The 19,139-nt window shown below is 34.3% G+C and overlaps 1 long non-coding RNA gene across 1 annotated transcript in view; it reads right to left on the bottom strand.

Moving 5' to 3' along the window:
- Positions 1–303: 303 nt before the first annotated feature.
- The window catches only part of LOC106498167 (uncharacterized), a 72,881-nt gene continuing 54,045 nt past the window's right edge, over positions 304–19,139 (bottom strand). Inside the window, exons 5-10 of the long non-coding RNA XR_001294902.2 lie at positions 9,100–9,179; positions 8,100–8,190; positions 5,322–5,434; positions 5,167–5,226; positions 2,522–2,652; positions 304–563 (exon numbers count right to left, since the gene is read on the bottom strand). This is a non-coding gene — a long non-coding RNA (uncharacterized lncRNA). The remainder of the gene's footprint in view (positions 564–2,521; positions 2,653–5,166; positions 5,227–5,321; positions 5,435–8,099; positions 8,191–9,099; positions 9,180–19,139) is intronic.

Genomic DNA, 19,139 nt, shown 5'->3' with positions numbered 1-19,139 from the left:
TCCTGTAGCTATAATATCAGATTACTGAGTATACATAAAATCCTACAAAGACGTTAAAAAGGTAAATATCTACTACAGGTATGAATTATAACCTGAAGACTATCAGTGGGCTAAGTTCATCCTGTGCTAAAAATGTATCTTTTATTGATCATTTAAAGATGAACATTGATGAAATAATCCATGAAAACAAAAAGGAAAACAAGTGTCTCTAAAAAGCTAAACACTCAATATGATACTTTTATGGAAGCAGACCATCCCGAAGTTTCATGTTTATCATGATTTATTAAAACCACATTACCACATTTTCTTTTATTCTTTTCCAAATGACAACCTTCACATGGTATGTCTGCACAGCATATTACATCTGCTCTGCTTTGTTAGATTTACTGTAAACTACACAAACTGCTACATATGCTATTTATTCTTGTGTTACAATTACCACATTAAGTCCTCCATTTGGAAGGACAGGTCACAGGTATGTTAACTTGCTCTGCAAGGGATCCTCCACTTTGGAATGTTTCCACTGGCCGGGTTTAGCTGTCCCTTCATACTTTATGGCCCATCTGAAAAATACAGTTAACCATCATTAGAATCTCTTCGACAATTAGACAATTACAATTGAAGATGATTTTTAAGTAGTTAAACTAAAACTTCTTCCATTCTTTCAGTAGATGTTGTATTGTGAAACTACAATTGATTGAGTTGAAATTCTGGATTCTGAGGTTTGAAGTCTGTACTACATTCTGAAGGAGGTGTTCAGACGCACCTTCTACATATAGCTCAAAAGTATGATCTGAACTGTAAAAAGACCTGATTCTGCAACTGACTGTGTGCACTTGAAACTTACCTGCAGGAATACACCTCATATTCAAGCTTTGATTTTTGAGCTTCACTTTGAGTAGTTTCTTGAGATTATAGACTGCTGAGATGAGAAAATGCACAGCATGCTAAAATAATTGTTAATGTGTTAAACAGCAAATGTTAATGTAAATGTTCAATAGTAAATGTTAAATTGTATAGTAAAGAAAATGATCAAATGATATGTATTGTGAGTCTGAAGTACCACTAATGTACTTCAACTACAGTATCTATTTAAAAGAGGTGAAAAAAAAAACCCAAACCCAACCCCTTTTTTCATAAACACACAAATACAGAACTTATTTAAAAATTTCATAAGTATATATTCCATTTCAAGTATGCACTTAAATTTAGATTTGCATTTATGGCTTAAGTGACTTAATAGAATGTTCTCCTAGATTTGTGTTATAATGTCAGCTACACTGACCATTTACAGATATATTCAACATCTCAAGAGTTTTTCTTAGCTTCTTTACTATATAATTTCAGGTTCATAAAAGTTTATAGAATATTAGATGTATCTCAATTACTCATCCTAGAACACTTCGAAATCCCTGGAATCTAAGCTTAAGTTGAAGCATATTTTTCTTTAAGATATATGTTTTGTATTAATAGAGAGGTTTTCTTGTCTTCCATAAGCTTCTGTAAAATTCTACAGGCTTGGAGAGTCTTACTTTTCTTCAGTGAAATATAATTCACATATATAAGAATTTCAGTTGAATCCCTCAGGAATGGTAAGATCTCCAAATCAGAATATAATTTACCTGTGATACCAGACAGTCAAAATTTTAAAAGAAAACTATTACAAAGATGTAGAGGAACAAACAATGGTAACCAAATTAAGTAGTTTAACATCATCTCATGCTTAAAATAATATCCCTTTCTTCAGATCCTCTTTTAAGAAAATATCAATTAAAATACTTTCTGCTAATGAATATCAAAGAACAACTCCTGTACATTGTACACACACATTTACTGAAGTTTCTTAGAAACTATTCTTGCCTATGTTACTGTCATCAGTTCATAAGTCCCTGGTATGACAGACTATTAACCTATCGTTACTTATCGTTTCTCTTACACATTCCTACTACTACTGTAGCAAATAAACTGCTACTTTTTGAGAACTATTTGAGAACTTTGGTCACAAATTCCAAAGGAAGGAATTGTATGTACTAAATACAGTTGGATGGGTACTGACATGAGAAGCCTTGTCTAACTTCTCTTAGGTGATTTTAATTTATAAACCTTTGTTTCCAATATACAAAAAGGCAGAAAGTTAGATTATTAGACTGAAATTTATAGCAATCACTACACTTAGTACTCACCATACCAGACAAAAGAAAATGGAGGAGAAAGGGGCATGACTGAATCTTTGTCTTTAACCTGTATTTAAACTCCTACATGAGACAAAACAGGGGTTAAGCCTGAAAGAGCTTCCTGTGCTTAAGATATCTAAATCATGCTTTTGGACACTGACACTGTGCTTTCTCTTAAAGCACATCTGTTGCTACTGTCACTCCAATTTTATGAGTAGCAGTTCAGGAAATAATCTGTAGGTTCTCTTCTGATTGAGAGGTTGGAGCTCAAAATGCCTAAAATTAGAGGAGAGTTCTTAACTGACAGTCTTACAAAGCATTTCATAAAAGGAAGTGAACATCGTTACCCTTTTCCTTCAATCATCAAAGAATATAAAGTCCATGAGCCTGGAAGAAGGTGTTGTATGGTGACTAGAATATCTGCAAGATCGAAGTGCTGAAGCATCTGAAGTGATCTTCACGTCAGCCTCCCTAAGCACTTTTAGATACAGACATAATAGTCAGTTAAGGTAAAAGAAATGTAACTAGGTATGAGGTGGGTTGCTGGAAACTGCCCCCACTCTGACACTGTACATATTCACAATAGGAAACAGTGGCCACAAACATGGTTATAAGGTATAGTCCTGTGGATATTATCCCAAACATACTATGGAAAAAAAAAGTGGCACTTTCTTTAAATCCCAGAAAAGGGAATATAATAAGGGTCTCTGATCCAGTTGCTTTGCTCTAGAAGGCTTGCAAGAATCACAACATGATTCTGCTGCATCCCCAGCCAAGACAAAATGAAGACTAATGGATTGATCATTATCTGATAACATTAGTGATGATGTCTTGAAGAAATCGAAAGGTCCACACGTCAGTACAGGAAACTCAGGGATTTAAATGAAGATTGTAGATTATTGTGAATTATTTGAAAATATTACATTAGTTTTTAATTTATGTTCATTTTGACAGCTAATTGTTTTTATTGTCCTACTTGTCTTGGCATGGAAGATGCAATAAAGGACTTAACATAACTCAGAGGTTTATATTACACATTTGTGATCAGGCAGAGCCAATACTCAGTGAAACAGAACTCCCAAATTCTTTGTCTCTGAGTGATATATGGATAACATACAGAGAAAAGTTTTTCACTTAATACATGTATTTTATATACTGATATATAATAATACATTAAAACTACATCCAAATGAGTCTGATTCAAATGACAAAAAAACCCTTAGGCTTATTTAAGCTACTTACTATAACTTAATTTTGATTTGATTGTTAACATGTGAATTCACAAGCTGGCCTGCTAAACTGTTGAGATGTGACAGTACCTATTTTGAGAAATTAGTTACAGTTTATTATAAAAAAAACCATAGGTTTAAAATTTTCTGAAGAGATACAAGTGGTTTAGATAAAAATGATAGTTGTGATGGATTGTTCTCATTATTATTATTTTCACAGTGCAAAAAAATGATTTTACAGTCTACCCACCAAAAATCCATGAAGCTTAGTCTCTTTTAGAGTCTTTTAAGACACTATAATATTTCATAGCAGTTTGTACTCCAAATAATAGGATCTGTTGGGTTATGCATCAATTCACAGAAATTCACTTGGGGTGTCCAACAGTCACAGTTATATGCCATAGAATGCACCTCTAATTCCTCAAAATGGGAAAAGCTCATTGCTGGGATAGGTGCTAGGTTCAGTATAGGGAACCCAGACTGAAATTCATATTCAGAGAGAATCTATACAGGCCTTGATCCTGTATTTAAGATTCTAAAACATGCAGTAGACTGATGTCACAGTTTACCTTCATACTTCTACTGGTTATGGTATCGTGGAAGAAAAATATCATTTAAGCTAAGAATAAGGCTGAAGTAGGAGTTATGCTTTGAGGATGCTTCTTTCATAAGAAAGAATTTTACCTCAAACAATTTTCTGTCAGGTTTGAAAGTTCCTCAGTTATGCAAAGGAGGTAACGTAGGCAACACAATTTGCAATAGTTTTTTAACATGGTATTAGCGCAAAGGATGTTATAAAAAAAAGACTTTGTAGATTATTTCACTGTTACAGAACTGTGGTAGTATAATCATATCAGTTTTAACTACTAGAACTATGCTGGGCACCGCCACACATTTCTCCTGACTCAGACCACTGCCTATAATGTATCAGCCAGTCATTAATTTACATACTTTCTAGGCTGAAAATTGATCCTTATCTTTATTTTTATTGTATTCCTAACAGTACTATAAAGAGGCTCTTGAATCAGAAACTCAATACCATATCTGCAGTTCTGTGAAGTTTCTGCCAAGTTTTCTGTGTTATTGTTAATGAACATTTGCAGCATATGCCAAAAGGTGTCTGTAGAAAGTGCTATTAGGCTGCCAAATTTCAACACAGGGTGAATTATTATAGCCAACTTATGAACCCTGAAAAGCTGACATTCTCAGCTATAATGGCATTAATGGCTGCATCTGTAATAACTGCATATGTGCAAAAAATAAATCATATCCTTACAGAATCCTATCTCCTAGTGTCACCTATCACTGCGGGTTTTGAAGTATAGTATTTTTTGGTCAGCACTAGGTGGAGACAGTGATTCACACAACGCTTGCTAACAGACATTTTTCCTAGCTGCTACACCATAGTTATAGCCAGCTAACATTATTTCATTTCCCTATTCAGTGTATTACAGACCACAGGATTACAGTTGTTTTTTGAGTAGCTCTCTCAAAGAAAGCAAAAATAAAATTACTCATGCTTTGGGTAGCTAGCAGGTCTCCCTGAATCTTTCTTTCACACACATGTATGCATACGTAAATCACGAAACTCGTGCCAAGTTATAAACAAAGTATCAGAGTTTTATTTCCTGGCTTAATACATGTGAAATTTATTTAGTAACTGTAGCTCTGACTATATTCTTATTTGAGCCATAAGAAACATCCTTACTCATGCTTTTAAATCTACTTTTTGACACGTCACCATTTAACTAGAAAATACTTACTCATATTTGATTAAACAGGCACCTCTGCCTTTTTGAAACAAATGAATCTTTTTGAAAGTCCTGGAAATAAACAAAAAAATTCACATATGTTAATTTACTTTCCTCACATGACCCCAATATATTGGGCCTGCCATAGCATATTTGATTGTCCTTACCACAGAACAGTCTCCCAGTTAGCAGCTGCAGGGTTTTCACATGTCAGTCATGAATAATGACTGATACCATATACTCTGTCCTTTTCTTTAACTTCATATGAAGTTGTTTTGAACTAGTTAGAAGGATAAAAGAATGATATAAATACTTGAGAAAGAAAGCCAACAGGGAAAGATAATTATATGCAACCAAACAACTGCCAAGAGATCACACTCCAGATGTTTCAGCCTAACATTTTAGAAGTGGCTGGTGACTTTGGATGCTATATGGCATTGATGTGCCAGCTGTTTGAGGGTCAGAAAGTCAGTGACTGAGGTTAGTTAATGTACTTTGACCTCTCTGGTAATCATTCACCAAAATGATTTATAATACAATTTGCTGCTAGAAATAAAGAACTTCTACATTAACATGTGTTTCTATCTGATTCCATCTGATTCAGTGCAACTACTCATAGCCTAATCAGGATTTCGAGATTTTCCAGCTATTTTGGAAATGAGAAGGCTCGTACCAGTTTTTATGAGACCATGGTCTTTAATACATTTTAGCAGTACTGAAGTCTAACCTGAAGACAAAAGCCTAAGTGTAACTGAACATATGAAATGAACCACAGAGGACTTCTGAGGGTACTAATAAGAGGATGGAAGATGACTGTTTATAGCTTTTTTGTGATGAATACTGAAAAATTTCCAGGCTATCCTTCCAGTGTATTTTACCACCAGCTTATGCACATTTTAGTCTTCAAAGCTCAATAAATGAACAGAAAATCTAGTTTCTTCTCTTAGTTCTATATTTTGATGACTCATTCATACATTCCATATTTCATATATTTGGACTATATATTACTGAAAAAATTGAATTTGGGTCTACTTTTGGGGGTGGAAGTATTATGGACTGTGTAGCTTGGGGAAAGAAGTAGATATCTGTAAGCCTAGTGAGTGTTTTGGTACATATGAACTGCACTGTTTATTCACTTATAGTGATTTTGCATTGCCAGAGTCCCTATTAGACTAGGTAGTTTGTGTTTGTCTTTGCTTGTTTATGAATGATGGCTATCTTTCATTTCAAGGAGGAGGTAATTACATATATTCTGTCTTCCTGATAATAATAAAAAATTCAACAAGCAGTGCTGCATATGTGTAATCACAATAACCAAAAGAAAGCAGGAATAAAAGACCATCCAGGAATCTATAGGTTATGAAAAGCATCAGGCTAACTACATGCACTGGACTTGATTTTGGTGATGATGGAATGAATTTCAGGGTAGCTATATTTCTGATGGTGATTTGAGCTTAAGCACCCTGAATAAGATGTAGCTATGCTCATTTGGTAGGGTGAACTCTTCTAAAATCAACTATGGAATAATGTAACTGCTTTAAAAAACAGATGCATATTTTCTGAGAAGATTTGTTTTCCTTGCATGGGGAAAACAACACGAATTTTTTATATTGAAAGTAAGTGATGACATAAAGGATTAAAAATAACCTTTAAAATATAAAATAAGGACCTTTCCATCTTCTGTTAAGAAACAATTATATTCTAACACTACAATGAAGCAAAACGTTGTATGGTATATAATTTGAGCATGATACTGTATGTAATAATTACTTTGGTGAACCCAAAGTAGCCCAATCAGCATGCTTTTAAATAAACAGGTAAGAAAAAAATTAACAGATTTGCATGCTGTTACTGCCAAGGACAAACTTTTTTCTTCAGTTGCTCAGCTTGCACACAGCAGGGCACATTTTTTTCCTTTTCTGCCTTTAACTTTTTTGTGTTCAGCTTCAGACTAAAGGGTTTTTTTGTTTGTTTGTTTTTTAACCAAGTAAACTACTTGGTATTTGAAGCCGCACTCTGAATTCCATGTTTAAGAGTAGTCAGGTTTTCAAAGCTTCTATGGTGAGCAACCTAGGAATCAACAGGAACTATAGGTGCTTAGAACTCTGGAAAATCCAGTCACTTTTTGCACTAGGCTTGAAAGTATAGACTGTACTAAAAAAACTACATTAGAATCAGGCCATTTTTCAAATTTATGTGCTATGTTTAATATTTATAAAATATAGTAGTTTGATGAAAACTAATGGAAACACTAATATTTCCCTTCCACTGTAAGCCACAAGTTTCGTACATTTTTGGTATTAATGCTGCTCATAAATAACTCCCCAAATGCTTCAGTAAGTATTTTGGATTTTACATGCAGGAGCTGTAGGAAAATGAAAGAAAAAAGAAAATCCTTTCTCTTTTACCTACAAAGAAAATCTTTAAGAAAGGCCATACAAACTGGCCAAATTACATTTTGAGATTTTTCTTCTACTCCTTGCCATTGCTATACAATAACCTTCATTAAAGACAACGTATACAGCTGGCTGTGAAACACAGCATAAGGTTGCAGATATGCAGTGATAAGTGGCATTCACACTGCCCTGAATTGTACAGCTCTTTAAGCATCTTAGAAGTGATGATATGGTTAGCACTCCTGGTTTACTTTAGAAGGCAGCAAAGCCTTTGTGTGGTGCAATTCCCATCCCCATTCTGTTTTCCAGCCTACTGAGGAGCTCAACAAGATGTTTTTCATGGAGTATAAGTCAGCAATGGGAGTAAGGACATTTGTTAGTACTTAAAGTGCTTCTTGGGCGCACAAGCAGATGTTTTAAAATGATGAAGGAAGTAACAGTCTTTTAATGACTCATCAGCATATCAAGGACTCCCCCAAAGATGCTGACAAAGTGTTGGCAGCCTTTCTATCACTGCTGTGCTGAGACCCTCAAACAATCATAGCTTACCTGGATTAATCTCCCAAGATAAATTTGCCTCATGTCAGCTAATTCCTACATGTTTCATCAACATCAAAATAAAGAGGCACAAGAAGAAACTCTGTGGAAGAAATGAGAAGATGCATTAAGGCTGGGGGGGAACGCAAGAGGGGTCATAAGGTACCCACCTTTATAAGGATGAAAGCAGTTATCAAACAGCATGAACTGACAGAGTTTGGAGTACAAAACCAACGTGCAGAACCTCTAGTAGCTATCTGGGGCACAGATATTCTCAAGTCAACTATGCGTGGTGCATATGCTATCGATGTCTCACTCATATGCTAACCACATTTTTCTCACACAGTCATATTCCTGCTCCTGGTCACACTGTGTTCCTTCACAGACAGGTACCCCTTCACGCTGTATACAGTCCAAACTGTTTTTCCTTGCAGATTATTCCCAGATTACATATGTAGCTGACTTGTTGATATCAATGAATATTTAAGACTTGAATGTAGCAGGAAGATAGTAAGAAACAGAAACATAATGGGAATGGTATCTAGGCATGTGATAAAAGGAAGAATGGTTGTTATACAGTGGAGTAGGAGTGGAAGAGGAGCAGCTAAATGTCCAGTAGACCAATGGGGACAAAAGAGATCTTGAGGGTATAAGTGCTCAACTGAAAAGTGAAAAATAAGGATACAACAAAGGTATCAACCCTGACAGGTATACACATGAACATTGTAAAGGATAATAATCCCCAAAAGCCCCAACCCTCCAGTATCTTCAGTTCCAGTCTGGCCATGTTAAATTTCCATCAATACAATCTTTTCAAACCCCCCAAACAACAACAGAAGTCACTAGGTCAGCATTCTCACATATGCCTAATTTTCAGATACTGTACAAACCTTCTTTATCAGCCATATGTTCTCTTCCCACACAGCATCATTTACAATAAATAAATGCAATTACACTCACATGCAAAACTAAAACTTTGACCTTAGATTTTCAGAAAATAAATAATACATACCATTAGTGAAATCCTTGCTGTACTGAAATCACTGGCAAAACTCCCATTGATTTCAATGAAGGCAGGATTTGAATCAAGGACTTTAACAACAAAAGACACAAAATAAAAAAGATATTATTCTATCTATACGTAAATTGTTGCTCTGCATTTAATATAGTTGTGAAAACTCAGATGTAGTTTTGTGAAATGATGGAAAGTTTTTTTCAAACTGTATTAGATACATTTTTGAATGCCACAGTAAAAAGTATGGAAGGTAAGGTATGTGAATTAATGTGGGGTACTTCCTTGGAATTCACATGTGCAAGTACTGCCAGGTCCCTCTAATTAAAAAATAAAAAAGGAAACAAAGTAATTTTATTTAGCTACAATGCTTATTTCGATAGTGAAAACTACCTAATATTCAAAGCTCTACAATGCAAGCATAACAAATGGCTTCTTAAATTTGTCCTTTCTGTTCAGACTCATGCTACATTGCTGAAACATTATATTCCAGCCCCTGAAGATCTAATGCACTAATCTAATGCACTGTAGCCGACCTATTACAGATGATTATAAATTAGAGAAATCCTTGTGTTGCTATAATTTTCCAGAGATTGCTTCTTGAAGCCAGAAGGTAAAAAAAAATGTAAACTACCATTTCCTCTGTCTTTATGCTGGATGTAGCTCAGTTAGGAGTACTAATTGGAGCCATAACCAGAGTACCCAGTTTACTTACTGTCCTGTATGAATTTGCACCATAAGGAAGCAGAAGCAAGGTTTGCTCTTTAAAATAAAATTACAAAAGGGGCTGGATTCTATACTGCCTACTCTCAGGAACTTTTGTAATTTTTTTACAATATATATGCTTCATTTACATATCTATGAAATAAGGATAGTAATTTCTGTCCTTTGAAAACATGGCAAATTCATTAAGGTTTGTGAGATGATATAGTAATGTCATACAAGTATATAGTTTAGAAAAATAATAAAATAATATATTGCAGATAAAAATACAGAGTTTGTGCTTTCTGAATTGTTGCTTCTTTATTTTTGTTTGGTAAATTATTTGCAGGATTAGAATGTGTTTGAAAATGAATAGCAATGTTCTTTTGTTTAATTTTATGCAGTTCTGGAGATGAAAGGAGCCTTAGGAATTAATTGTAGCCTTCTATTAAATACAATGATGTAATGACGTATTTAACATTACTGCTTTTTGTTTGATTCCAAATAAATTGCAGATTTTTTGCTGATGTGATACTAAAACAATTACCATTTTGAAAAAGGATAATTAATCTACAATTTTTTCACATTAGATCATATATCTCTAAAGAGTGCCCACAGATTTGATAGTCTTCAGCTGCTGTGTATTTATTTTTCATTTTTTCTAGTGATGTACTGCCCCATCAGTGCTGACATTTAAATGAGTGAGTATTCAACACAAATGTGATCATTTGTATAGCATCCAATGTGGCACCATACTGAGATGATTGCTTCTGGGAGCCATCCATGGGTTCTTGAACAGGGGGGAAAAGCCAGGCAAAATTTTATCAATTTACATTTTTCTGTGATTAATTTTTATGCAAATAAGGGCCTGACCGTGCTCCCATCTCACCTGAATCATGCGGATCATCAAAGACAAATTGAGCATCACTTATTTAAAAAATAGGCTTTAAACTACTCTACAGCTGTGCTGGAAAATGCTAAGAGCAGGGCATGAACTTTTCTAATGTAACAGGAATACATAAGAAAATGCTTCTTTTTGCATTTTTGTCCACACTGAGCTAAACATGAATCTTAACAAAATCCTAAAAATTGTCTTTGTTTTATATTCCTTATGCCCTTGTAAACATTTGACTATAGGAAAGCTACATAAGGGGATTTTTCCAATGTCAGAATACAACAAATGTACCTGAAAATAAATATGCATTGCTTAGTGATGAAAAAAATTGTATAGGTTGGCAAACTTCAGGTAAATATTTTATTTATGTTTTTAGATAGAATCCAAGAAATCATACAGCAGTATACTATAGGGGAACAGGTCTTACATATAAACAAACTTACAAGGTTAGAATAAAAGGTGTTAACTCACATACAAATACATAAATTCTGTTCGCAAATGAATAAATTCTGCCTTACTGTGCATATCTATACATATGTCTCTATGTACATGCTTGCCTATCATAAATGTGGAAATTTAAGAATTTTCTAAACAACAGGCTTTTAAAAATAATTTTGATTAGCAGGTGGATGGCAATTAAGGTAAAGGGTAATTTAGATTAGCAGGTAGAACACTAATGGACATTTTATAATTATTGATATGAATACTGAAAAGTGTAATTGTGAAAAACCTTAATGCTATTATTTATTTTAAAACAGATTTCTATTTCTCTTTCTGTTCTGTTGAAAGTAACAGAAGCGTTTCTTTATGGCATTAAAGTAGAAGGCAATATTATCAGCTAGGATTATAATTTTTGCAGCTGTGAAAAGTAAATAGTGGTCAGAAGTACGAACGCTTGTCCCTCTAATTTGCACTTCAAATTTGTATATGGGCATAAGAAGAACTTCTCATAAAAAATGTTCTCATATGAAGACACTTAAGTTCGAAAAGCAATGTCTCTTCAGAAATCTACGCTCTGAAAATTGAAATATGTTATGTTCGTTCTTTTTGCAAGTCTTTACACAATTCAATATCCCTAAAGCTAATTTCACCAGATTAAATATGATGTACACTGGAGAAAAGACAGCCTTTATCAGTTAGAATTTAAAAGAAGAGGCCCATGTACTAGACAAACTTATGGCATTACAGCAAAAGATGATATCACAAACACAAAAGCCGTAATTTTATAGAAAGATTTGATTAACCCACACTTTTTGTGAGTTACCTTTCATTAGATTATTAAACTATACAGCTGAATGTACATTATTTCATATACAGTATAATATGTTTGCAGCATGCAGACATATTTTCATATGAATAAGCTCAGACTCTCCCCTTAAATACTGAAGGTCCTCATCACCTATTAAACTCCTGACGGAATGGGTGAAATCATGACTGTAGCAAAGTCAGCAACAGTTCCGACACTGTCCTCAATAAATTCAGAACTCCATCCAGTCTTTTAAGACCAGTGCAGCTTGAACACAAGAAAGCCACAACTGATGCTCTTAAATCCCTCAGATTCAAGCAGAATATGGCCCATTGTTTTTAATATTTATATTAATTCCTCTCTCTCTCCCCCCATTACAAGTTTTGAAAAAAGAGTGTGCTGTGGTAAGTTTGGATCATATCTAATAGGGTGACTATATAAACAATACAATTCAGCTACTCAGTAAGAGACTTGTGAAAACGAAAGCATTATAACTGAAGGCAGTTCATTATTTAAAACAAAAGGCTTTTTTTTTAAGATCTTCTGAGAAAAAAATTAAGATGTTGAAAAAGACCAGGTTACAAAAACAACACAAAAAATACTGGTGTTATTTTCAAAAATTGTTTAAAATATTAAAAAGATAAATTGACTCATTTGGAATCCTACAAAATGGAAGCAAGGTTAGAATAGCAACACCATTCACTGCCATTCAGCAAGCTTTAGCATCAGATTCTTCTGCAGAAAATATCTTCTATGACTGCATTAATATATACATGCAATAATATATCTTTCAAGTATACCTTCCCTACATGGAAGGTTTCTGTATATTACTCTGTATCACTGATGCCCATACAATTTCTTATAAACTGTACTCATGATGTCCTACTGAAATAGTTCTGCTATTATAATAAATAATATATGAAAAAAGTACTATGTAGCAGTTTAAAAGGAGAATTTTAAGTCAACTGAAAATGTTAGAAGTGATATCCTGGTGTTTCATTCTACATACTTATCACAATAATCTTGTAGGTTGTAAGAGAGGTATAAACAGATTATTTTACCAGCTGCTGGCACGCATCCTAAGATGGAAAATATCAATTGTTTAATAGGATGCAATCATATTGCATACAGTTTAGGGCAAAAAGTGGAAGCATTAGGAAATACAATGTATGCATACATCTCCTCTGGAAGATCATTTACTGGTGCTTCACACTTGCTGTACTGGTGCTTCACACTTGCTGTGGGAGTGTAAAACAGTGCTGTAACAAACAAAAAAACCCATTCCTTCAACAGGAATGCCTGTATTCCCAGTTCCAAAAAAGTGTGATAAACATAAAGAAGCAAAAATATTTCAGTATATTCCAGCCTATAAAAGAAGTCCACATGTATCTTTTAAGTGAAAGCAAATGCATAATCAAATATATATATGGATTTCCTATACACATACATACGGATTATGAGGTCCCTTTCTAGGCAATCTAGGGTTTGGAAGAGAAATTGCTAACAGGTAATTTAAGGCATACTATAGGCATCAACAGGGTTGTCAGCTCAGGTGGTTTCAACTGGTTCTGCTGCTGTTTGAAGTCAGACAACTGCCACCTCAAAGAAAAATTAGTCTCTCTCTCACAGTAGTACACTGGCACCTATTCACTGCCAGGAAGCACTGCTCCCACAACTGCAGATTTAACAAGCACAAGGAACAAGTTTTGAAAAATACAAAAATATTTTAACAGCAGAAGAAGACAGACATCAGATGGAAAAGTAATGAAAAAAAAACAGGAGAAAGAAAAGGAAATGCACAAAGCAATAACATCACGTGACACATCGCTCCTTCCCAAAGTCACATGTCAAGTTGCTCCATTTTTGCTGCTGCAGTACCAACCTTGGCATTAGGCCTGTGTATTAAAAGCACAAGGCTCAAAGGGAAATGCTGCATGGAAGACAACAACAGACATTCCTTTCTGAGTGTGCACGTAGTGACCCAGAAGCAGAGGATCAGACTTAAATGTCTTTAAAATATCTTTTACTGTGTTGGATGCAGGAACTGAGGTTTTACGCTTATAAAAATTATGGGTATCATGAGAGGGAAAGATTTTGGAACCAAGGTACAATATTAGTTAGAGAAAATAAACAGAAATAACTTGCTTAGTAATGGGACTATGAATTTGGACTAAAAATACATGTTCTTGTAATTCTTACTGAGATAAATATTAGCCTAAACTATTACTCTTTTGCTCCTTTCCACATTTTTCTGAACTCTTTATGCTGCTATTACCTAGAGTCTTAAATATTTGCATTGGCAGAATTATTCATATTTAACAGATTTTGCATGCACAGACATTCTCATGGGCTCAGCCAAGATAATGAGGAGAAAATAATGAGGTTCGTCTGTTGTCGCTAGTATGGTAGATTTGTCAGAGTACTTTTGCGTTGTGCAAGTGATTTCTTCGTTTGGCTGTCATACTGAAAAACTAGGAAGAAAAATCATTAGGGGTTAACTTCATTTTTCTTTAAATAAAATGGAGCAAAAGTCATTTTGAAACATTCTGTATGACCAGACATTAAATGTTTACTGATGTTTTCAGGTTGCTTCATTTTTTCCCCCTTTTTGCCCTTGAAAAACAGAATTAGGTCAATTTCAAGAAAAATAGTTTTGAAGAAATCTTTTTCTCAAATGTCAAAAAACTATACTACAAATTCAACTCTAATCAAAACACATTTGTTCCATCTCCCTATCCTCTCTGGAACTGATTTGCCAACAAAGTGCACTGGCAAGACCTACGTGCATTCCAAAAATGGGCCAGAACTTCCTTCAATGCAGAATCACTGAGGTTACCAGATACATGCTAGCACTGCAAAATCAGGCCCCCAAGCCAAAGTATCCCTCATTCACTTAACATGAGTCAAAGATGACTCCAAACTTCCATCAGTCAAACAAGGCTTGAAGATTCCAAACTAGATTCAAAACTTCAGATTCCTCCTAAGGTAGGAAACTTCAGCTAGTTTTGATGTCACAAATAAGAAATTCTTATGATCAGACTCTGATGGGCAGCCTTATATACTTCTGTGGGGGATACACTTCTCAGATATATTGTGAATGCTGATTTAGACAACAATATATTTTCTAAGACCAACACGTACCAAAATGACCTGGAAGTAATAACTATATGCAAAATCTAATCCATGCAGACAACTGCTAAGTATAATCCTCCAGGACTCATCTTCTTTGTCACAGACCATTAAATAAACCGTAAGTCATGGGTTATTTTAAGAATAACTAACACTACTTTCAGATCGAGAAACTTAAGTGATACTTCTCTATTAGGCTGTAGTCTATGGAAAATATGAGGGAGCTAAAACACTGCTTTAGATGGTTTAGTTTTTTCAGTAATAATATGCACAAAGATTCTTGCAGCAGAAGATCATAAAATGACATACTGCTGTTAGAACTACTTTGTGGTCAGGAATAACATGCAGGGAGTAATTGAGGTGCATAAACATAGGTATGTTGTGCAAAGACATCTGCACTAGGTTGGAAAACGTAACTCAGGATCTGAGAGAGACTCAATGCCATTCTGCAGCAGCAGCCAGAAGCCTGTCAGGACAACTTATGATATCTAGAACACACTAGATTTCTGTCTTTAGGCACTTGAATTATTCCTGCAATGCCATAATGAAACTAACCTTACTAAACCTACACTTTGTGTCTTTTCCATAAGGATACGAGCATAAACACTATCAGGGAGTAGAATGAAGGGAGTATGAACATTGAAAAGTAAAATTTACACTGATAGTCTATGCATAACAGTATAATTTACATGTTACCTGCACTACTGTGTTACCTCTGAACTTTATAGGAGATATGTTATTGAAGGATCTCCAAATAGATGCAACTAGCATGTTGTGGAGACCAGTACACAACCTATCATAAACTTTGATTCTGAAGGTATATGTAGAACCTGAAGGTAGTTCATGTTCTTTAGTTAATTGCACCTGATCTGAACTGACCTTTGTACTCTCTCCCCTGCTTCTGCAGTCCCCTTCATGATAGCGTTTTGCCAAGTCCTCTGGATTCTCCAAATGCACTGTCAGTTCAAGCTCAAAGTGCACAATAAGTGCTATTATTTAACATACTACATATCAGGGCTCTTCAATTTTCTTATGTACTATTCATAGCAATATTTTAAAGGACAAATAAAAAAGTATTTTTACCCACAAAAGGAAGAACAGATACAAGAATAAAAAAAGACAGGGGGAAGGAAAGGGGAAAAGTGTTTGGTGATGAAATTGAGTTTACTGACAATTGAGAAGAAATATATTATTCTTTATTCCCTTACTATATCGATCATGAAGTATGTACTCTTTGACTCTGGATTATAACTAAGATAGCTTGGAAAAATAAATGTAAAATAAAGACAATTTCATATACGAGAAAGACAAATTCTGCCTAATTTCCAAGCAGATTCCTCTGTGCAGACATCTGCAGAGTGTGCTAGGCTCTGAGTTATGAGATACGGATTCTGTTCCTTGCTAGCCTTTGACAAATCATTTAATATACATATGCCTCAGTTTTCCCATCTGTAAAAAGAAAATGGCACCTTGATGTGTAAAGTCCTTTGTGATTGTCAGGTGAAAAGCTCTATAGAAGTATTACTGTTAAAATCTATCAGCAAGATAAAATGAATATTCATAATACGACAAATACTATTTTTGAAATGAGGAAGACACAAAATGACAATATATGGCAAAGAGCTGTGTGACTATATTTTAAAAATGGAATGATACTGGGAAGAAATGTCAGTGAAAGTATAGATTTATCTTTTTTTACATGTTTAGTTTTAACTATATAGTCTCATACAGTCATTTTGCCGAGAAAGTATTTTGCCTAGAGTATCATACCAGAAATATTGGTATGATATCTCTAAAGAAAGTCATATTAAAAAAAAAATCATTTATGCAACAAGTACAGAGTAAACTATACACAATTCAGAGTTTTGATTTTTTTTCTTTTCCCATTTAGCTAGCCAAAGAAAAAATATATATTTATTAATGTGGGGATCTGTTCCAGCAGTAATAACCAGCTTCACGGAGGCATTAGTTATTAGCGCTAGGTGGGCAAGGATCTCAGGCTGTCTGGAAAGCAGAACACTGGGGCAAAACTATCAGCTAGCCAAGGGATGTCTCCACTACCGATACAGCATCCTCTTGTATTCGAGTTCTGGTACGCATTTACTTGGGTTTTTCTAACTGGTACTACATAATCTACAAAAAAAGAGAAGCAGCTCCAGAAGAAGGTACAGTATGGGCAGTTCTGTGTAACATCCCATTTGCCAATGTGCCTCTCCAGATCAGCAGACACTAGAACAGAATTTATTTTCTCTACCTATTCAATCCTCCTCAGAGGCTTCTTGCAGAGATGACAAAAGAGGCAATAAATCTATCAATCTTTGAAGGCTGTAACAACCACAAAGAATTACCTGAAGTGGCATATGGGGTATGATGAGGAACAACAACTTGAAATAAGGAATGTCAAAATTCAGTATATATATATTATATACATTCCTTTGATTATATATATATATATAATATAATATTTTTTTTATATATATATATATATATATATATATATATAAAAAAAACCCTGATAATGAAATTTAGTAAGTCTGTGTAGGGATTTCCCAAAGAAAGTGGATGAACTTCACAGGATAGAGCCACAGAAAATAAACTAAAAGGAAAATACAGGCAGGACAGAAGAAATTGAAAATGGACAGGGAGACGGGTGAACAAATGATACTTTTCCTTTTCTGAAGTCTGTGATTGCATATGTCAATCAGCACTATTTCTGACATGTTGCAGAGACTTCTGTTTTTTTAAATTGTCCAGTGAAAATCAGACTAGTACCACTAAATCAATTTCACATAATTAACAGAGCTGAATTAGAAGAATAAACATGTAGTCTTTGCCAAAATAATCTAGATTCAACAGCTGCTTTTGAAAAGGGCTTTATCTAGTAACACAACTGAAAGAAATAAATATATGCCACTAACTGAGTAATCCTCAGTGCATTGGAAACCATTTTTCCATCACACCTAGTGTGGATCTCCTTTCCACTTAGCAGTATAGAAAAGGCAAGGCATCACAACCAGTTGTTTGAAAACCTGTTTTTCTAATCATAAAGCCACATTTTTCTAATCAGTTTGCTAGCAGCGCTACAAATTTACAGAGCATAGTAGAAAATCAATACAGATTAAAACTCTCCACTGTTTCCCATTGACTTGAGGTGAGTCTTGGCTCCTAGATGCCTAAGTCACCTTTTGAAAACACTCATTAAGTTCTAAGGAACTTAGCAAACGTCACCTACTATCTTAAAAGGACACCCAGCTTCTTCTTTCTATTATTCTTGTACAACTAAAATTATTTAACCTGGTATTTATACAGTGCCATCTAGAGATCAACCATGTTTGTACTTGCTGTGCTACATCAAAAATGTAGTTTAATTTACCTCAAAATTCTAGGTAAAAAAATCTAGCTTATCTCTAAAAGAGAATACTGGATAATAAAACTAAAATACCTTTATGACATATTGTAATCTGTGAAAATTGATTTTTAAAATAATGTGTTTGCTTTAATATTACCTATCCAAACCCAATGACATTGCACCAATTCCTATCAGCATAAAAAGTAACAAAGAAAGTACCAAAACTTACAGCTCATGTTAGAGAGTGTAATATGGAAGAAATGTAATTATCTTGTTATTGTCATAACCATTATTACCATTAATGATGAGAATAAAGTCTTTAAAATTCATATATTTATGGACTGCCACAAGAACATTCAGATCCAACAAATCCCATCACTGATGATGGTTGCTGCAGAAAAGACTCAGCAACAAGCAATTACAGAGTAACTTGCCTCTCCAAGTTTGCTTCCAACTTTATCAGTTAGAGATGGCTTATGTTCTGAAGCATGATGGTTTATACTCATTAGTGAGCTCTTGTTCATCTATTCTTTAAATTTTAAATTACCTATATTCTAACAATTCACAGCTTTTTTTTCTTGACAATTTTGTTACATTAAAAAAAAAGAAAATATGACGGTGTAACTGATTCAAATATACAGCAATAGACCAAATCTTTCTAACAATCCAGAGTATGTAATAACTGTGTTCTATTTTTATGCTAAGTTCCTCATTCCTAT

Source organism: Apteryx mantelli, chromosome 4 (genome assembly GCF_036417845.1).
Source record: "Apteryx mantelli isolate bAptMan1 chromosome 4, bAptMan1.hap1, whole genome shotgun sequence".
Lineage (NCBI taxonomy): Eukaryota > Metazoa > Chordata > Aves > Apterygiformes > Apterygidae > Apteryx > Apteryx mantelli.
This window is presented reverse-complemented; position numbering and strand designations above follow the sequence as displayed.